This window comes from Panthera tigris, chromosome F2 (assembly GCF_018350195.1).
Source record: "Panthera tigris isolate Pti1 chromosome F2, P.tigris_Pti1_mat1.1, whole genome shotgun sequence".
NCBI classification, from domain to species: domain Eukaryota; kingdom Metazoa; phylum Chordata; class Mammalia; order Carnivora; family Felidae; genus Panthera; species Panthera tigris.
The window spans coordinates 11,955,748-11,977,486 of record NC_056676.1 but is presented as its reverse complement, the minus strand read 5'-3'; the positions used below and the strand labels follow the sequence as shown (position 1 = coordinate 11,977,486).

The 21,739-nt window shown below is 47.6% G+C and overlaps 3 long non-coding RNA genes across 3 annotated transcripts in view; 1 reads left to right on the top strand and 2 right to left on the bottom strand.

Annotated features, from left to right (window-relative positions):
- LOC102960068 overlaps positions 1 to 8,474 on the top strand; it is a 48,184-nt gene extending 39,710 nt beyond the window's left edge. The window contains exon 3 of the long non-coding RNA XR_006212878.1: positions 7,651 to 8,474. This is a non-coding gene — a long non-coding RNA (uncharacterized LOC102960068). The remainder of the gene's footprint in view (positions 1 to 7,650) is intronic.
- On the bottom strand, positions 957 to 14,166 carry LOC122234913. Its single transcript, XR_006212877.1, has 3 exons — positions 13,546 to 14,166; positions 8,859 to 8,922; positions 957 to 1,979 (listed from the first exon to the last, which is right to left on the bottom strand). It is a non-coding gene; the product is annotated as an uncharacterized LOC122234913 (long non-coding RNA).
- Positions 14,167 to 19,147: 4,981 nt separating this feature from the next.
- The window catches only part of LOC107179918, a 96,443-nt gene continuing 93,851 nt past the window's right edge, over positions 19,148 to 21,739 (bottom strand). The window contains exon 6 of the long non-coding RNA XR_006212875.1: positions 19,148 to 19,443. This is a non-coding gene — a long non-coding RNA (uncharacterized LOC107179918). The remainder of the gene's footprint in view (positions 19,444 to 21,739) is intronic.

The window sequence follows — 21,739 nt, the reverse complement described above, 5'->3', positions numbered from 1 at the left end:
CCACCTGACCTCTGGGCTCCGTACAGCCACTACCTTCCTTTATTCTCCCGGCCTCCAATCTCTAGATGGTCTCTTTATTCTGTCTGGCTCCCTAGCTCCTCCACCTAGTGTGGAGCCAAATCCCTGCCTTGAATTCTATTTGAAAGACCTAGAGGTGGTTTTGTTTCATGCCGGGTCGATGCCGTTACAACATATTACAGTTAACCTTTGCAACATTCCTGGGAGGAGGTGATACTATTATGTCCACTTACAGAGGAGGAAATCGAGGCTCAGGGGACACAAATGATGTGCCCGAGCTCATACGGTCTGTAAATGAGGCTCTGGGGCTCAGATCCAACAATCTCTAGGTGACAGGTGACACGGATTGAGTGCATGGTGCCAGACCCTGGGGCCTGCGTGTGTCCCTTACAGCCCCCACAGTGATCTCCCCAAGTACAGATGAAGAAAGAGAGTTCAGAGACGTTAGTTGGTTACATGTGCGGGGCAAGTAGCAGAGATGGGATTCAAACCCAGATCTGACTCTCAGCCCGTTTTTTCTACTACTAGTGCTCCTCCAGAGTTCATGTGGATCGCAACCACCGTGGTGGGGCGTTGTTAGGGTATACATTCCCAGTACCCCCCCACCCCCGAAATTCCAGTTCAGTAGGTTTAGAAAAGGTTCAGAAATCTGCATTTGCACAATTACCCTAAGCCATGCTGAAGCAGGGGCGTGGGAACCACATGGGGCCAACCCGGCTTATGCCCTTGTATCTGTGACACCTTGTGTGGCCTCCGCATGCCTCCCCCCCCACCCCAGCTTCAGTTTCCTCATCTGTAAAGTGAGGGGTCGGACTAGATAATCTCCAGGGGCATCCCAGGTCTGTTGAGTCCCCTAAATCTGTGTGCTGCCGGGGTGCAGGGCACGTGGCTCGGGTTTCCGAGCACGCGGCTGCGGTGCCCTGACCCCCGCCCAGGGTACACGGCTAATGGCCGGGAGTCTGGGCTTTCTCATGGACTTCCCAGGCTCAGAGACTCAACAGGAACTCTGTGGCTGGAGAGCAAAGAAAAGCCCTGTTTATTGGCTTGCAGTAAACTGGCAAACCGGTATTTTAAAAAGGAAGTGAATCGTGGGGTAGGGGGCTTAATTCAGGGAAATATTTGAAGAACCCAGTGTTTGCTCCGAGAGGTCATTAAATAAGTTTTGTTCCCACACCCTCTGGGAAAATGATGCTTCATTAAAATGGCAACATGAGGTGTAGTGAGAACGGTGAAATTGGGAACACTGAACAGACACATTCACTAGATTCCACTTAAAATGTAAAAGGAGTGGAAAGAAAACAAATGGACATTTTCTCGAGGCAGCTGAGCGACACAAAACACAGGCATCTTTGTCTCCTTCTTGAAAACTTCCACAATGCCTTCTCCTTTCTTCCTCTTGACTAATCTGTACTTCTGAGAGGTGTTGAGTTTCGGCCAAACTCTGTGCTCGGCTCCAGCGGAGGCTGCCCTCTTGTGAATAGCCCGCTCTCACCTACCGGTCCTCTTACCCGCTCCTGCCCAGCCGACACAGGTCAGCCCCCAGAATTAGCTCACAGACAGACTCTCCAGGAGCATCAATCACGGGGATGAATGGGAAGCCCATGTGTGGGAACCGCGGGAGGAGTGGAGCAAAGAGCCCGCTGCGGCCCCTCTGACCCTGTCACCACATATCTGTCCCTGCGATGCTTCCTCGGTCCCCCGGCTCCGGCTGGGTGCCCGGCCTCCTCTTTGCTTGACGGAACAGGTTATTCTGGTTGCCGCACCAATTCAGAGTCGTGGTTGTTGGGGGGGGGGGCTTGCTGAGTTTCTGCTTCTGTGTTGTAACGCGATCTTCCTACCTTGGTCCTGGGTTGGGGTTTTCTTTTCTCATTAGAGGTTATGTGCTTTCACAAGGCTTCTGTGTCTCACAACAAACGGTACAAGGGGGATCGGGGTACTGGTCCTGAGTTTCGTTCTTCCATCTGTAATACGAGGGTGACGGTTCAGAATTATGAGCTAACAATGAACGAGTGAGGATAAGACACCCTGAAAATACAAAATAATGTAAGCATGCAATGCTTGTCTGCTCTTTACCAGTAATCTTTTCTAAGGCCGACCTGATCTCCTGTTCTCTCCTACCTGAAGGTTTGGGGGCCTTATTCATGCACCTGCCCCAGGCTGCCCCCCCGCCCCCAAGCCGGTGCCTCCTCCTTGATGCCTTGGAAAGAGGCAGACCTGGGACACGGTCGGTTCTGATGCTTGTGTACTGCACGCCCATACTGGTGCCTGGTGTCCTCGCTCCCGCCTGTTACTTGGGACCAGCCTCAACAGCAGCTCCCCCCTGCTCCGCAAGGCACAAGGCCAAAGGAGGAGCTAGAGTCCTGCTTGGGGCAAGGACTGCTGTCAGGGGCTCTGGGCCGCTGCTCTGGGGGCACTTCAGATCCTACAGCACGGAAAGGTTTTCCCGAGGGAAGGGTGGGCACTTTGTGACAGGAGAAAACCCACTGCCAGAGCCTAGTGAAGTCTAAAGCAGAATCAGGTCTATGCTGTCCCCTGGTGGTCGTGTTTCATACTACAGTCGGCTCCTTGAGTCCCTGTAAAATCACAAAGTATTGAACTCTTTTTTTTTTTTTTTGGATGATAAATTCTTAAAATTCATGGCAAAATATACACAACATGAAATTTGCCAGTTGAAAGTATGTCATTCTGGGACAATAAGTACATCCATGTCGGCAACTTGATGATAAATTCTTGTTAAGACCAAGGTCATGTTATACCCTATGGATTTTTTTAAATTGGGGTATAATTGATATATAAGATTCTGTTAGTTCCAAGGGTATACAATCACTCTCATATATTATATCATACAGTATGGAAGTCTAGAGCTGAGAAGAATCAGTGAAGACGAAAGCATAGATCTGAATCTTCTCATGGGAGTGAAGGCAAAGTTCCACTCCGAGAGTCATTCAGTCTTTATCCGGTAATGAGCATGAACCAGTAGACATTGCTGGAACAAAAATTACCAATTTAGTGGATTAAAATCGGCTTTCGCAGTTAAGAATTAAAATTGTACCATTTCACCAATTTTGACTTTCACCAAGTTTGTTTCAGCGTTCCATCTAATCCTCACCCTTTTACAACAGTTTGGGGGGAGGAGAACAATCTATTTTTTTAATCCCGATTTCACTGACATGGAAACCGAGACAGAAGCCTAAACCCTCTGCAGAGTCATTAGCAGACTGAGGATTACAGGGCTCTGGGTCCGAAATCAGAGGTCACGCGGGCCAGGGATTCTGGGGCAGACCCCCAGAGCTTCAGTTGTGCATTAGCGGTTTCACCCCCCATTTTTCCTCATCCCTGACACAGCGCACTAAGAGCGCTTCTAGTCAGCTGTGTATGCTATGTGAGGCATTTCAAGTATGTTTCTGGGAGTTGTCAGTGCTGTTCTCCATGAGGCCTGAAGGCAAAATTCAACGTTTGTAGTAAACAAAGTACTAAAATTATATCAGCTATTAAGAGGATGGATTATTTCCAAGTTGCTTAGCCATATTGGCTGAGTGTTGAGTTCAGCCTTGGTGCCAATATATTATGCACAAGAGTTTTATGTTCCTGGGCACCGAGAATGACACTGAACATGGAGGTACGGAGTTGGCTGGGCAGGATATCAAGGTAGGGGCAGCAGGGTTCGAGAAGGAGTTGATGGGGATGTAAGAGCAGGTTCTGGAAACTCTGCGAGGCTGGAACCTCCACCTGACTAGCTCCCAAAAGCTGATGCAGATGAGACAGGCAGCGTGAGAGGCTAGATTCGTAGTGTTTTGCAAACAGTGGGCCCCAAGGCATATGTGTTCCTAGAATCGAAAGCACCTATGGATTTTCTCATCCTCTCCCTTTAAGTCTCTATTATGAGCTGAATTATGTCCTCCAAAAGTTATATGTTGAAGCCCTAAACCCCAGTACCTGAAAATATGAGTGTATCTGGAGATAGGGACTTTAAAGAGCTTTCTGAGTTAAAATGAGGTCAGTAGGACGGGCCGTAATCCAGTATAACTGGTGTCCTTATGAGAAGAGAAAATTAGGACACAGACACACACAAAGGAGAGACGTGAAGACACAGTGAGAAGACGGTCATCTGCAAGCCAAGGAAAGAGACTTCAGAAGAAACCAACCTTGCCGACTGCCACCTTGAACTCGGACTTCTAGCTGCCACAACTGTGAGGAAACAGAGTTCTGTTTAAGCCACCCAGACTGTGGTGTTTTGTCACAGCAGCCCTAGCAGAAGACACAGTCTCCTTGTGAGTTTAAAGAACATGACAGGGTTGCCTGGGTGGCTCAGATTAAGATTCTGTCTCCCTCCCTCTCTCTCTCTCTCTCTCCCTCTGCCCCTCTACCCCACTCATGCTCTCTCTCTCTAAAATTAAAAAAAAAAAGAAGAAAGAACATCACTGGATGGCCCACCTAGTATCAACACCAACCAAATGAAAACCGTCAAAGGCCATTCTGGTAGGAGCTAAAAAAAAAAAAATCTAAAACCAAAAAATACAAACCTAGGAAGATGGTTTGTGAAATAACATCTGGTTTGAATGACGCCCAGTGTCTTTTACTAGACAAGATGCATTAGCACAATTTCTGGAGAAAAGCCCAAATACGTGCCCCAAATATGTACACCACGATATGATGGAATATAAATCTTTTTTCCCCCTGGCTCTACGGTGTCCTATGGAAGGAATCCAAATAGTATGAAAAATGTCCTCGAGTTAAGGTGCATCATACCAGCCAAGTTTATGGAACCAAGTTACAAAGTTACAAGTGTTACAAGAAAAATACATTCACGTAATGTTATGGCTAATTTTTCTTTAGCTCTCCTATCTGGGGTTTAACTTACAGATTACATTATTTGATGAAACTACACAAGATTTAATCAGAAGAGGGACCTCAGCACTGAGGACTTGGCAACCAGCTAAGGCAGATAGACTAGGGCATCATCGATGGTGGGGATGTTGGTGACACTGGAGACCAGCTTACCTTTACTGAGCATTTCCTGGGGCACAGGCGCTAAATAGGCACTTGGCATATTTCACGTCAGTTTCACAGGGACCCTGATGGATAACACAGGGTACAAGGTAGCAGCTCAGTTTTCGCTACTACAACTACTCAGTTGTGTGAACTTGAGCAAATGACATTACTCTGTGTAACTGTCTTCTCGTTTGTAAAAGGTTGTTAGCACACATAAAGTGCTTGATGTAGTGCCTGGTACATATAGAAGTTTTTTTTAAAAACCAAATCTGTATTTTTTTTAATTAAAAAAATTTTTTTTAATGTTTATTTATTTTTGAGAGAAAGAGAGAGGAGGGAGAGGGAAAGAGTGAGCAGGGGAGGGGCAGAGAGAGAGGGAGACACAGAATCCGAAACAGGCTCCAGGTTCCGAGCTGTCAGCACAGAGCCCGACGCGGGGCTCGAACTCACGGACCGTGAGATCATGACCTGAGCCGAAGTCGGACACTTAACCGACTGTGCCCCCAAAAGTTTTAATAAATGTAGGCTGCTAGTATTTTTTTCTTAACCTCCTCACATGGGGAAACAAAGGACAGTAGAGATGCTAAGCAATTTGCTCGATACCTCGGTGCCATTCTGAAGCAGGATCCAGGCGGGCACATTGGATCCCCCCATTACTCAGGCTCTCCAGTGCCTCCTGTTGGTCATACTGTCCTTTGCAGGTTCTTGTGACCTTCCTGCTGAGACCTGACAGGATGATTTTAATATGGGTGACACATGTTCCCTTACCTCTAAGTACTTCAGTGTGTGATACCTAAAAACAGGGACAGTTTCTTTCAGAACCACAGGAAAATGATCAACATCAGGAAATTAACACCGATATACTAATATCTAATTTCTAGAATTTATTCAAATTTTGCCAACTGTTCTGCTGACACATAGGAAAGCAAAAAGGAAATAATCCTTTTCTGGTTCAGGATCCAAATCCAGGGTCCCACAAGGCATTTAATTATTGTGCTTCTTCTGTCTTTCTTTATCTGGAACAATTCCTCAGCGTGTGTGTGTGTGTGTGTGTGTGTGAGAGAGAGAGAGACTTTCACGACCTTTATGCATACAGAGTACAGGTACAGGGAGAGGGACTACCCCTCATTTTGAAATCAGATTTTTTGTTTTTAATGTGCACTTTCTGGAAGCATAAGTTTATCCAAAGGTATGAAAAAATGGCAGGAATATATGAACTATCATAACAGAACTGATGGGGCCGTTTTGAGGTGAGATGGGCCTTCTGGTAACACTTACGTTGAACTGTGTTCGTGGATATCACGGTTGATCCTGCATGAAAGTTGTTCACTGTTAGTCTGGTAGGTAAGTCAGTTGTTTCATATACATGAATATGGGTTTGACTTACACAGTCTCTAATACTCTGTCCAGTTCTGGATTCTTCTAGCGTGATGGAATTCTGATATGTTGTTACGATGCCATCTCCATGCTTCAAGTGTTCCCGAACTGGCTTCCCCCGCAGTGAGGAACATCCTGGTTAACGTCACTTATCTCCAACCATTCCATTCTCTCCGTCCCCTAGCCTTTGCAATGTTTAGTCCACTTTTCTTTTTTCGTGTACTCAGATGCCTTATTTTACCTATGTTTCTGCCACGTGATTGCTCTTGGGATGTAGGACATGCCTCACGTACTATGACTGTGTGCGACACGTCTCCTCCACTGAGGACACTACCAGCTCCTGGGGGGCACCAAGTCACTGCCCACGCCTCTTGTTGTGTATTCTTCTTGTGAAATAATTGCTATGTGCACACGCCTGGCAGGAGCCGAATGCCTGCTGAGTGGCAGTGCCACCAAGGAGTTGGCCTCAACGCCGTAATTCCCTGCGTGAAGTTCTCGGGCTCGCTTTCTAGACGTAATTTCCAAGGGCTTTCTTTGCTTTGGGGGGCAAAAGAGAGAGGGGAGGCAACAGGTCCACTGGGACAGTAGGCTTTGGTGGGGACTCTGGGAGAATAATGATGAGATTTTGCCAACAATTACGTAGTGAAGGTATAGAGTTTCTACTTGCCTTTGAAACGGCAGAGACTTGCCACCTCCTTCACAGATCAGAAGGATGGGAGTCTAGATAAAACGGCAGCTCTGAGTTGCAGACAACCACTTGTGTGTGATAGTGTTAGAATGAGCGGAAATAGAACGGTTTGCACTTTACAGACACCTTTCAAGCACCCACCCGTCCACGCGCCCACCCGTTATTTCCTTATTCAGCGTATCCCAGCTTCCGTTCTCGGCCCTGAGAATGCAGAGGTGGAAAGAGGAAAGGCTTGGTCCGTTCAGTGGGGCAGGGTAACTACAATGGGGTGCAGCGGACTTAAAACCACACAAATAATTTCAGAGGTGAAGCTGTAACGTAACGAATGCGGAGACCGTGTCCCCCTTCGAGGCCAGCGACCTCCCGGGAAGGCGTGCCTCCTTTGGCAAGGGTGCTGTGCAGGGCCCGGGCAGGCACACAGAGTCACCTGTGTGTGGAAGGCCTCCGTGGGCTGTGGGAATGGCGCTCTTGGATTTCCTGACTTTTGTTCATTGATGGTCTCACGCACAGAGTCGCATTAACCCAGTTTCCTAGACTCAATGAAACCATTGGCAGCTTTCTGATTTGTTTTTCAGCCTGAGCCGACGCTGGCAAAGAAGGCAGAATTCCCAAGCTTTCCCAGGCGAGTGTGGAGAAACACGAGGACGCCTTTTTCTCCCCGCACCCCCCGCCCCGTCCCATCTGCAGCCAAGTGTGCCTCGGTCAAAGGCAAACTCTGAATCAAGCTTTGTGCTGGTCTCTGGAAGGATACCCGGGATCGTGTGACGGAGAAAAGTGACAGCGGCGGTGGTGGCAGTGACATCTGTGGGGCTAGCCCCGTCCCTATCTGCCGCGGGATGCGTGTGGGCATGCTTTGTGAGAAGAATCCACCCTGGGTAGAATGGGGCTTTTGACATCAGCTGAGGCCTGGGCTGCCTCACAATGAGGCCTGTTGGTCAAAGGGAGACTGTTTAATGAAGGGCCCGCCAGAGGCCAGCTCCGGCCATCTGTACTGGGGACCTTCGGAGCGAGCCTTCCCTGTAACCGGCTACATGTGCGAAAGCACGTTGCCTTTCACAGAAGGCAGCTGCGACAATAAATTCATATTCCCAAACGGTGACCTTTTGACTGCTTTTTGTGTGTGTGTGATGAAAAGCTTCACACCAATTTGATACTAAGCCTTCATAAGCAAGGAAGCCGGAAAAAGGAGCCTTTTTTGGCCCTGAGGTCAATAATGATAACGGCTTTCTCCTTACACGAGGTAGCAACGCCCTGCCAAGGATGCGAAAACACCGCGTGAAAATGAAATTCGTGAAAGCCCTTAATGATCAAGTGACGGAGGCAGGTGATGGCAACCGCCACCCCACAGCTGGCGAAACGCCGAGGTTCGGGGAGAAGGATGACTCATGACCAAGGTCAAAGAGCAGCTGGGCGGTGGGGCTCGCGTCGCATCGTGTCCTCCAGCCTCTGGCACTGAGGAAATCATGCAAAACTTTGCGACGACTTTTCCTGGCAGGCTCGTTCTTCCCAGCCGGAGCGCAGGTGGCAATGTTGCGATTCCTGGCGTAACCTTCAAGGCTTCGCTGATAATCTCTGTCGTCGCCAGGCACCAGCAGACTGTCACAGCGCAACTCCCAGGCTTCAGCGATGCCCGCCGAGGTCTTCATTGCAGCCTCTCATTTATTAGCTGTGTTGGAAAGAACTCTCTAATACCTAGCTGGGTACCTCTGGATTTTAACAGCTGTGGTTTATAAGAGATTTGGGGGGGGGGGTTGTTTTCAAAGTGCCTTTCAGAAAGTATCACCTTAGACGGGAGTTTCCGTTCTGTTCCGGTAGGATGACTTGCTCTTCTGCTCAGAAAACCAAGCCTGCAAGAAAAATCAGGTATTTTCTTACAAGGCTTCTTAGCAGGCGGGCCTCTATATGACTTTCCCTTCTCCTCCCCTTTATTGGCCATAACCTCAACGGAAGGCTTTTGATGTCAAATGCCGAGTATCTTGGAAGAGGTCCTGCGTAGACAAGACTGCTTGGCCAGGGGCTGGAGAGTCACAGTTGGACTGGACTTGAAGGCCCCTTCTAGTCTGAGATGTTGTGACTCCGGAACTAATTAGCCTCAACTTCTACAATGAAATGACACTAACTGCCATTTATTGAGCACTTTCTGTGTCAGCTCTGTGCTGAGATCTTAACATCATTCTCTGAATTCTGACAAAACCCCGCCAATATCATCCACCTTTTATGAACGAAGAAACAGGGGTTTAGAGAAGTTAAAAGCTTGTCTGGTGGCACAGATGTAAGGTTTGGTGAGTGACTGTCCCCTGGAAATCGATTCCAGGTGAGTCTACATCCATACTCGAAACCCACAACTCAACCAGAATGAAAGGGAGACACCAGGGGTTGCCCTGTTCACGGATCAGTTCACGATCTCTCGCGGCGGCTAGTGTGGATTCGTTAGTCAGATTCAGTGTTGCCGTTAGGGAGCAAGACCTTAAACAAGACCTAGCAGTGTCCCAGCCCACGAAGTCTCTTCTGGAGGACAGCTGGGGGATTCCTGTCTTCCTGCCAATCAGGGATTTTAGCTATAAACAGTTTGTGACATCAAATGTCACTTTTCTTCCACACTCGGCCCTAGAGTTTCATTTAAATAATCAAAACATTCTTGTCATCAAGGAGAGGCTAATCCCAGCAAAGCAGCCTAAAGCCATGTGAAGTGTGCACCTGCCATCTAGCACTCATAGTGAAAAATACAGCAGTTTAGAAGAATTCAGCTTTTCCAGTTTGTTTTTTAACTTTGGAATTAAAATGAACTCAAAAGTTAAAAAAAAGAAAAAAGAGAAAGCCCCCCTAACATGTCAAGGTATTGAGATATAAAATATGCACCGAATATTGCAAGAAAATATACTTCATCTCATTATTATTATTATTATTTTGGAGAGCTTCTATGCTTGAGGAACAAGACCGCTCAATGTGCCACCTCCGATCCAAGCCCCAACTTCTGCCAGGACTGAAGCTCCTTTGTTCAGAACCTCACCCCATGCGTCTTTTCATCTGGCTGCTGATTCAGATCCTTGAATACACTGGTAAGCATAAGGATATATGTATATATTTCATTTCATCCCTCAAGGTCCATTAAATGCAGATTCCATCCATGAAGCTAATATTTTCTCATATTTTATGAGCATGTTTTCGACACTCATGTTTTCAAAAACGCACTGGGGCTCAGCTGGAAACTGCACAATGACATCGAGCGCGGTGGGCGCTCAGCCTGCCTCCTGCTGGCCGAGGCGAGGTTGGTGTGAACAGGCCAAGGTGCGTGGCCAATGCCTCCTACGTGACACACCTCTGTAAAAGAGTAAGGACGAAACACTTAACAAGTTGAGCCCTTTGGCCTCTGCGAGACTACCACCGTGGCTCTGCAAACCTTGCAAAATAAAGAAATCTGGGGCTCCTGGGGGGCTCAGTCGGTTAAGCCTTTAACTCTTGGTTTTGGCTCAAGTCCTGATCTCCCGGTTCATGAGTTCAAGCCCCCGGGGGGCTCCCTGCTGGCTCCCTCCCTGTGGGGAGCCTGCTTGGGATTCTCTCTCCCTCTCCCCTGCTCTTTCTGCCCTCCCCCTGCTTGCGTACTCTCTCAAAATAAACTTAAAAAAAAAAAAAAAAAGAAATCTGACTCTTACATTTGTCTTTCTCACTGACATTCTATCATTTGAAAGATGTCCTGGGGCCCCTGGGTAGCTCAGTCAGTTGAGCGTCCAACTTCGGCTCAGGAGCCTGCTTCAGATTCTGTGTCTCCTTTTCTCTCTGACCCTCCCCAACTCATACTCTGTGAGTCTCTCTCTCTTTCTCTCAAACATAAATAGACATAGAAAAGAAATGTCCTAAAAATTTTAAAGGCAATTGTAGAGAGGAGACATCTATTCCATTTATAATGTGAACTAGTATGAGGAGCTTTTTCTTTTTTTTTTCTTTCTTTCTTTCTCTTTCCCTTTCTTTCTTTTCTTTTTCTTTCTCTTTCCCTTTCTTCTCCTTCTTTCTTTCTTTCTTTCTTTCCCTTTCTTTTCTTTTTCTTTCTCTTTCCCTTTCTTTTCTTTCTTTCTTTCTTTCTTTCTTTTCTTTTGCTGTCTTTCTCTTTCCCTTTCTTCTTCATTTTCTTTCTTTCTTTCTTTCTTTCTTTCTTTCTTTCTTTCCTTCCTTCCAACAAGCAAGAGGGGCAGGGCAAAAAATTATTTGGAAAACACCTTCACTAGTGGAAGTGCCTCATTAAATGGGGAGCGGAAGAGGGTGGGGAAGTAAAGCCGGCCATGGTTGGAACAGCACCCCCATGTGCCCCAAGGTGCGCACTGGTTCCTCCGCGGGCCTCCTGCAGGGGGCGTTCAGGGGAGGTCAGTTCTTTAAGGGGTGCACGAGGTCTGAGGCTAGCTGAGGGATTCAGCTTCTACTCTGAATCTCTGAAACTTTCTAGAGCTATTGCTCTTCCCTTACCCTTGATGTAATTTGAATCTCGCCTGCTTTCCTGACCACGAATATTGCCTCAGTATACAGAAAGGGGAAAAGATGAGAGGTAAAATCGGTCCATCAGTCGGTCAATAAATCAATTTAGAATTTATGCAATAAAACGTCTGGTGCAAGAGAGGCTAGCTAAAATAGGATTTTGAAGTCTCATCTTTGAAATTTAATCACTAATCTATGTATCTCCACACGGACATTTCAACCAAACATCAGTCCTACGTCCCCAAAGCCTGTCAGTTTTCTTCTGTTTTTGTCTATTATGTGTTATTAAATAGAGTAAGTCTTCTGAAATTCTTTTGGAATTGGCTGGATAAGTAAATCCGAAATTAGTGAAAATGTACACAGATCTTCTTCCATTCACAATGGGGGTTATGTGCCCAAAAGTCCACTGCACGTAGAAAATGTCATGAAGTTGAAAATGCTTTTAATACACCTGAGTTCTCGAACATCATAGCTTAGCCTAGGTGGCCTCAAGCGTGCTCAGAACACTTACATTAGCCTGTGGCTGGGCAAAATCACCCAACACAAAGCCCATTTTACAATAAAGTGTTGACTATCTTACATGATGTGTTGAACACTGTACTGAAAGTGAAAACCAGAATGGCTGTGCGGGTGCAGAATGGCTGGAGGTGTGTCTCTGGTTGACCCCTGCGACCGCTTGGTGACCTGGAGCTACAGCCGCGGCCCCTGCCCGGCATCATGAGAGAAAATCGTCCCGCGTATCGCTAGCCCGGGAAATATTCCAAATTCGAAATTCCAAGCACGGTTTTGACTTCGTGCATTTCGCTTTTACACCACTGCAAAGTCAAGAACTCCTAAGTTGAGCCATCGTAAGCTGTGGCTGTGTGTACATTTCTATGTAGTTACGTCCTATCGAACCGAACATGCCCTATATCGCACATGTCTAGCTACCCCCACCTCCGTTCTAATTATGATTTCTCCTTCTCTCCTGTTTTGATCAATGGAGCCATCATTCTTCTGTTCACTCAGGCACAGTATCAGGGATGACATTACTCATTCATTTATTCCTCTCTCGGCTTACCTAATTAACACATATTCATTGAACTCTAACCCCAAAGTAGGCAGTGGAACCAGGCACTGTCTTCGACTCTGGTGTGAACAAAACTGATAAAAACCTCTGCCTTCTTGTAGCTCATAGAGTAGTAGGGTAGGAAGTCAATAAATATGATCAGTGCATTTCATATTGGGTAGTCATCTGTCTTCACACCTCCCCTCTTCTGGGAGTCTGTGTCTTCTGTCTCTTACAAGGAAACTTGTCATTGGGTTTAGAGTCCACCCAGGTAATCCAAGATGATCTCATTTCAAGATCTATAATTTGATTACATCTGCAAAGACCCTCTGCCAAATAAGGGCACAATCATAGATTCTGGAGGTTAGGATGTATTTGTATCTTTTCGGGGGCCACCACTGAACCCTCTAAAGGGGAGAACAAGTAGAGTTTTTAAAAATTTTTTTTATGTTTAGTTTTGAGAAAGACAGAGACACAGAGTGCAAGCTGGGGAGGGATAGAGAGAGGGAGACACAGAATCCGAAGCAGGCTCCAGGCTCCGAGCTGTCAGCACAGAGCCCGATGTGGGGCTCGAACTCACGAACTGTGAGATCATGACCTGAGCTGAAGTTGGACGCTTAATCAACTGAGCCACCCAGGCATGCCAAGTAGAGTTGTTTTTACCCATTTTAAATCAGAAGTTACAGGGGAGACGTTTCTGAAAAGGTGGCATTTGAATAAAGAACTGGGGGTGCCCGGGTGGCTCAGTTGAGCAATTCGATCTCAGCTCAGGTCTTGATCTTGGCTTTGTGAGCTCAAGCCCCACACTGGGCTCTGTGCTAGGTATGAAGCCTACTTTAAAAATAAATAACTCAATAAATTGAATAAAGACCTGGAAGAGGTAAGGGAGGGACCTGTGCAGCCTTCTGGGAAGGAGCACTCCGGGAAGTGGGAAGGATGAGTGGGACGGCCTTACCTGTGTTGTTTGAGGAGGGTAGAGGCCAGGTTGTGCAGAGCATCATGGGTCCAGGTGATGACTTTGGCTCGTCCCCTGAGTATGCGGTGGAGCTGATGGAGGGAGGGCTTAAAGCAGGAAAACCACACAGCTCAACTTCTGTTCAACAGCCTGGTGTTGGCTGCGTGCGGAGAATAAATGGCAGGAGCAAAGGCAGACACCAGATCTGTTCAGACATGACAGGAAGACAGGGGCCAATGGTGGCCTGAACCACAGGGGTGGCTGCAGGAGTGGCGAAAGCGGTTGGATTCTGGACGTGTTCTAAGAATATAACTGACAGGATTTGCATCTGGATCCGGGGAGTGGGGGGAAGGAAAAGAGGAGTCAAGGACGCCTCCAAGTTTTCGGCCGGAGCAACTTGAAAAACCAAAGCTGACGTTTACAGAGATGGGAGAACCCCGGTGGGGGGGGGGGTGTCAGGAACTTGGCTGTAGGCAACCGAGTGTGGCCGTCCAGCGGCTGAGCCTGAGAGGCCCTTTAGCCAGGCAGAGTCAGGTGGCGAATGAGCAGCGAAGTGTACAAGTGGGCAGGAGGAGGTCTGGGCTGGACATTTAAATCTGGGACTTGGGACACAGAAGACACTTGAAGCATGACACCGGGGGACATCAAGGGTGACAAGGAAAGAGGAGTGGTCCCGGCACCGGGCTCTGGGTGACGCCAACTCCAACGAGGAGCCAAAGGAATCTGGGAAGGAGTAGAGGGAGCTGGAGAGTCAGCACGAAGCGTGGGAGGCAAGCGAAGGAAGTTTTCGATTCTCCACTTGTTCTTCTACATCCCAGATGTATGTAACCTTTAGTGCAGTTACTTCTTCCTTGTGTCTTTTTTTGATCTTTTAAAAGTTTATTTATTTATTTGGAGAGAGAGACAGAGAGTCCGAGTGGGAGGAAGGGCAGAGAGAGGGGGACAGAGAATCCCAAGCAGGCTCCGCACTTTTAGCACAGAGCCTGATGTGCGGCTCGATCCCACGAAACTGTGAGATCGTGAGCTGAAATTAAGAGTCAGACGCTTGACCGACTGAGCCACCCAGGCACCCTGTTATTTCTCCCTTTCGACCCATTCTTAATACTCTCCTGTTCTTCCGATTCTCCCTGTGTCCTTCATTTTATCACCCCGCATTGAGGTAGAAAAGGTGGGATTTCCAGTTTGAGGTACAAAAGGTGGGGCTTCTGACTCCCATTTCGTCCTTCCCCTCATCCATACCTATGGCTGCATGGTGGGGGCAGGGGTCCGTTATGAGCAGGGTGATGGAGGTGGAGAAAAGCCAAGCCAAATTTACAGATGGGTCGGAGTGGGAAAGATACAAGCTAAGACTTAACAGTAGCCGCACTACAGCCCCTCGGGCTGGCCCTGAAGACAGAGGTGAGGGGGAAACCCAAGGGGCAGCGAGTTGGATGACACATCTAATCGTCCACTTCGTGTGTAAGGAGAATGGCTGGAGGCACGTGGACTCATCAACAGTGGCAGATGGCTTGGCTGCTCGGTCAGAAGCCTGCAAAGAGAAAGCCTGTGGGCCACCAAGGGACAAGCGGGTCTGGGGCAGAAGCAGGTGGATGGTGTGAAGGGCTTTGTTTCCTTTTTCTAAAAAAAAAAAATGTTTATTTATTTTGAGGAGGGGGAGGGGCAGAGAGAAAAGGAGAGAGAAAAAGACAGAGAGAGAGAGAGAGAGAGAGAGAGAATCCAAGGAGGCTCTGCCCTGCCAGTGCAGAGCCCAACGTGGGGCTCAAACTCACAAACCGTTAAGATCATGACCTCAGCCGAAATCAAAAACTGGATGCTTAACCCACTGACCTAGCCACCCAGGCACCCCAGGCTGTTTCTCACATGAAAGGCCACCAGGGAGCATCCAACATACATGAGGCGTTAAATAAGCAGGGAATGGCTCACTTAAGCTGGAGTCAACCAGCTTCATCACTGGCCACCCAGCACTGGCCACACGGACCCGCAGATGAAGTAGCGAGGGTGGCAGGATCGGGGGCAAGGAGTGGGTCCGGCACTGTGGCTCCCACTCACCAGGGCAGTGGTGCCTCAAGTGTCCAACCAAGAGCAGTGCTGAGCCCTGGGGTGGGACCACCCCTCCAACGGCCACGTGGGGCAGGCGTCTGGGTCCCAGTCCAACCGCCCCCACTGCCCGGGGCTGCTCCCTGCATTCCCTCATGGGGGCTTTTCCTTCGAGTAATCCCCAATTAATGTCCCGCTTGCAAGTGTCTATCTCTGAGTCATTCCTGGGGAACCTGGCCTAAGGTAGGAAGAGATACAGAAGAAAGAGGAAAAATGTAAGTGAAGAAAGATGAACACCTCATATGTCGTCACCGATCGCCACGCAGAACGCTTTCCACTTCCCTGTGTGCATCTCTGTCTCTGTGTCTATTCTTTTTTTTTTGTCTGCATTCCAATTTATTGTCAAATTGGCTAACATACAGTGTGTAAAGCGTGCTCTTTGTTTTTGGGGTAGATTCCCGAGGTTCGTCGCTTACGTACAACACCCAGTGCTCATCCCAACAGGTGCCCTCCTCAAGGCCCATCACCCATTTTCCCCTTCCCCCACACCCCGCCTTCCACCCTCAGTTTGTTCTCAGTATTTAAGAGTCTCTTATGGTTTGCCTCCCTGCCTTTCTGTTTGTAACTGTTTTTTCCCCTTCCCCTCCCCCAAGGTCTTCTAAGTTTCTCAAGATCCACATATGAGTGAAAACATATGATATCTGTCCTTCTCTTCCTGACTTATTTCACTCAGCACAATACCCTCCAGTTCCATCCATGTTGCTACAAAAGGCCATATTTCATTCTTTCTCATTGCCAAGTAGTATTGCATTGTGTATATAAACCACAATTTCTTTATCCATTCATCAGTTGATGGACATTTAGGCTCTTCCCATAATTTGGCTATTGTTGAAAGTGCTGCTATAAACATTGGGGTACAAGTGCCCCTACTCATCAGCACTCCTGGATCCCTTGGGTAAATTCCTAGCAGCACTATTGCTGGGTCATAGGGTAGATCTATTTTGAATTTTGTGAGGAACCTCCACAAGCCCGCACATTTTTTATTTTATTGCACATCTTTTGAAACATCCACTAGGTGGAGAACTTGTGTCAAGTTTGACGCTCAGATTGTGCCGCTCGGCCAGCCAGTCAAGGGAGCTGCATTTATCTACTTATTTATTTATTTAACCATTATTGAAACGAAGCAATGGGTTCTAACCAACAATGAAAAGCGTCTATGCCTCTTCCTAGTGGCCTAAGCTTTCCAGACATTATAGGCCCGAAAACATTATATAGAATTACATTTCTCTTGTGATTGACTGCTACCATGGCATGTTTTTAGGAGACACAGATGAACTATGTGAGTTCAAGGCTAAAATTTCTGCATAATCATTTTTGTTGAACCCTGCCTCTTGATTAGTTTATTATGGTTTATTCTAAGCTCTTTTAAATTGGCGAGGTGGTGTTTTTTGGGGTTTCTGGGAGTATTGATTGAAAGTTAACTGCCGATTAAGGAAATGATTTTATTCGTTAAAAAGCCTTATCCACTGATGTGCTTTTTACATTTCAACTTGCAAACACTGGGCAAAGGAATTTCTTTTCATGTGCATTGTTATTCTTGCTGATTATTGAGAAAGTTTTATTGAGGTCACAGAATGTAGGTTAATAGAATTTCCTACACCATGCGTTCTTGGTTGCAGCTCCGTGCAGTAGAAATGCGACCCTAATTCAGCTGCCAGCCAGCCCTTCCGTGCGCGGGAGCGCTGTGCCAGGAATCCTTGCCGGCTCCAGGGAAGGCCACTGTGTGAGCTTGTCCCCTGCCACCAAGATGGAGGGCCACGAACAGCATTGCTGATCCTGGCCGTGCCTGTACCTACTCTCAGCAGGGCTTCCTGAAAACAGTCTGGACCTGGGTCTTTTCCTCTGGGTGGAACTCACAGCAGCGATTAGCAAACTAAGGCCCACCGGCCAAATCCAGCCCACTGCCTGGGTTTTATCATCCTCAGGCTCCGGATGGCTTTTACAGATGAACATTGTCAACTGATTTGATGATAAGGGATACTAACTTGGAGCCGTGATTAAGTGATATATTTTCATTACGAAAACCCATACTCAATTGCTATAGTTTGGATTTTATCACTTAAAAATTGCCGCGGTTTCGCTTTCCCACAGCTTCGGTTGCCTGCAGTCAACGGTGGTCAGGAAGCAGATGACGCCCCTTCTGAGACACAGTCAGAAGGTCAGGAGGTCAAGAGCAGCCTAACGCTGCGTCACGATGCTTAACTCGTCCACCTCACTTCCTCTCATCGCGTAGGCATTTTCTCGTTTTGTGACATCACAAGAAGGGTGAGTACAGCACAGTAAGCTATTTTAAGAGCGCGAGAGAGAGACCACATTCACATAACTTTAATTACAGTATATTGTTACGATTGTTCTATAACCTGTGCTTCATAAACTCTATCATAGGTATGTAAGTATAGAAAAAAACAGTATAATAAGGCTCAGTACTATCTGTGGTTTCAGGCACCCACTGGGGGTCTTGGAACGTATGTCCCACGGGTTTGGGGGGAGGGACAAATGTCTCCACCGCATAATATCCATTCTTTGCCTCTCGGTCCATAAAGCCTAAAATATTTACTATCTGGCCTTTACGGAAAAAGTCTACTGACTCTGCTCTAGAGGGTCTGTTAACTTTTTACATCTAAAATTATGAGTGTGTGAAACATGTGGATTTTTCTGGAGAGAGGGCACCTGGCCTTCTCTGCTCTGAAAGGAGAATGGAACCACCAAAATGTTAAAAACTACTAGTCTCACTGGATGAGGGCCTTCCACTGCCAGCAACAACAACAATAATAACAACTCAAAGTATCATAGGATCAATGTACAAACAACGATCAAAACATTACTTCCCATGACTTTGAGGGGACCAAGGACAGGGCTGAGTTGAATTACTAACAGTGTGAGTGCAACTCTTTAGTCAAAATCACCAAGTTGATTATACTTTGCTGGGAACAATGTAGGTGCCTAGTAAGTTATTGTTGCATCAGCTTTATGTGTAACATGAAAAACAGAAGCCCCCCGTTTTGACGCACTAGAGACCAGCACAGTGCTTGGTACTGTGTAAGTGTTTAGTTTGGGCCCACGACTGAATGACCCACGTGAACACAATTAACTGGACATTTGAAAATGTGTTACTGTCAGGGCGCCTGGGTGGCTCAGTCGGTGAAGCGTCTCACGTCAGCTCAGGTCATGAGCTCACGGTTTGTGAGTTCGAGCCCCGCATCAGGCTCTGTGCTGACCGCTCAGAGCCCGGGGTCTGCTTTGGATTCTGTGTCTCCCTCTCTCTCTGCCCCTCCCTTGCTCGCGCACTGTCTCTCTCTCTCTCAAAAATAAATGAAAACATAAAAAAAAAAAAAAAAAAGGAAAGAAAATGTCAAATGCACAGAATTAGGATGGGCAAAAGCACTTATTCTTATGAATTTGAAGCTAACCTCACCAAGATGGTACCTACAAGGAGTGAGGATTTAAATAATGCTATCTGAAGTTTCCTACTGTTCCCTGGGCTCACTCCGCTGTTGTGGTAATGACTGCAAGACTGGGATGCCTTTTAGAAAAAACAGAGGGGCAGAGAACCTTCTGAGAAGCAACAGTGACTCCTTAGAATGCATGTTTGATATTTTAGCTCCTTTCGGCTCGAATTTCTGGGGGGGTGGAGTCTATTCCCGCCTTTTCTGATTACATTCCCTTGAGTATTCAAATAGGTTAAATGAGCACTGGCCACACCAAACACACCCGTCACCTCTGGAGCTGGTTCCAATTCATCCTCTCTGCAAAGATGAGTGGACGCATGTGGCCTTTACAACACCGGCCCACTGGAAAGATCTATGGGCAGAAGGGAAAACAGACATGAGACCATTACCTGGAATCAAAGCCAGTACCTTCTCGCCCAGCATCCTGGGAAGTGCCGTCTCAAAGAACTGTCTTTTTCCCTCAACAGGATACTTGCTCTAGTTTATAAAAAGTAAGAGGATTTGCACACCTTCTCCTTTGATTGAGCTGTTTGTGTTGCTGTGAATTCTGGCCAACGTCTCCTAGGGCTTAGCTGAGTGGTTTGGGTACAACGTCGCCGACTGTTCCAATTTAAGAAGCTCTCACGAGATTGCACCGAGACAAAGGGTCTGCCGAGAGGCGCAGCCCCGTAGCGCTCCGACGCTCTAATCTGAGTTCTGCTCTGCAAAGTCCTGTCTAATCCTCTTGTACCCTGCTGTGGCTAGCAGTCGAGGGAAAGGCAGCAAGGGCAAAAGCTGCGGGATACAGATTTAATTCAATCCAGCAAACGTTTACTAAGCACCTCTGGTGTGCCAGTCACTGGGCCGGGTTCCGGGGATAGGAAGATTAATAGGATAGGATTCCAGAACTCAAAGGGGTCACGGTTTACAGGCAGAGAGGCACAGCCACATGAATAATAAAGCAGGAGAGGGGAGCAGAGGAAACTCGTCACTGAAGGAATGACACGGATGAGTCTTAACTGATAAGGTGATGATAAGGGGCAGAGAAGGGGCGGATGGGCATCCCGGGTAGAGGAAACTGCATAAGCAGAGTTAAGAAGGTATCAAAGTCCCTGGTATTTGGGGCAAAGGTCGAAAGGATTTTGTCTCGGAGAGAGGTGGGAGAAAAGGCGAGAAGTGTGGTCTGGGGCAGGGTTATTGATTCGTGTCCTGCTGGAGACGGGATAACAAAGATAAATCAACAAATCCCTGCCCCTGGGAAGCTTACCTTTGGGGGTGAAGACCAGATCATAAATACAAAGGAGAGGCGGCTTGTTAGGTCTGCCCTAACAAAATACCACAAACTGGGTGATGGAGACAACAGAAATCTTTCGTCTCCCAGCTCTGGAGGCTAGAAGTTCAAGATCAAGGTGTTAGTTGGGCTGGCTCCTGCTCAGGGCCGTGAGGAAGAATCTGTTCTAGGCTCTTCCCTAGCTTCTGGTGCTCGGTTGGCTTGTAGCAGTATCATCCCCATCTCTGCCTCCATCCTCACAGGGAACCCCTGTGTCTGTGTCCTAATTTCCCCTTTGAATAAGGAAGGACACCGGCCCCATTGGCGTAGGGCCCGCTTTGAAGACCCCAACTGAACTCAATCATCTGGGAAGACCCTTTTCCCCAAAAAGTTACATCCACAATCCCATATACTGGGGATTAGGACCTCAGCATCTTTTGGGGGGGGGCATAATTCAACCCATAACAGTATGTTAACTTGTAATAATAACTTGAAGCAACATAAAGCAGTGTAACTGTGTTGGGGAAAGCATCTGTGCTCGAGGTAGTGTAGCGGGGAGGTTTGCAATTTTCTGTAAGGTGGCCCAGGTTATGACTCACTGCAGAGGCTACATTTCACACACACACACACACACACACACACACACACATTTTAGGTTCTATTTATTTATTTCGAGAGAGAGAGAGTGCTAGCGGGAGAGGGACAGGGGGAGAGAGAATCCTAAGCAGGCTTTGCTATGTCAGCACAGAGCCCGACTCGGGGCTCAAACCCACGAACTGTGAGATCATGGCCTGAGCCCAAATCAAGAGCTGGATGCTCAACCGACTTAGCCACCCAGGAGCCCCAAGAGGCTACATTCAGACAAAACTCAGGGAAATGAGGGAAGTGGGGCTCACAGATATCTGGGGGAAGAGCGTACTAGGCAGAGAAAGAAAACAGTGCGAAGGCATGTGTTAGGCATGATCTGTGGAGCGAGGAAGCCAATGAGGCTGGACCCAAGGGGGATGAAGGAACCAGAGGAGATGAGGTCAGTGACTGCGAGCTGCCGGGACATGCAGGGCCTTACGGCCATTGGAGGGACTTTGGCCATGGAGCCATTGGGTGGTTTGGGGCAGAAGGGTGAGACGGTCTGATTAGGTTTTAAGAGGTTTGGGGGTTTGGTGTTGAGAATGGTCTGGGCGCAGGAGCCATGGTGGATGTGGGAAGACCAGTTAGGAGGTGACTGTAAGAATTCAGGTGACAGACAGAGGTTGCGCGGACCTGGGTGCTGAGAAATTCGGAAATACTGAATTTGGGCTACATTTGGCTCATGAATGTGGAGCCAGAAGCTGAGGACAGAGATCTGAGCTCCCACTAACCTAGACCATGTCATTATTTCCCCAGGTTGCGGGCTGAGATA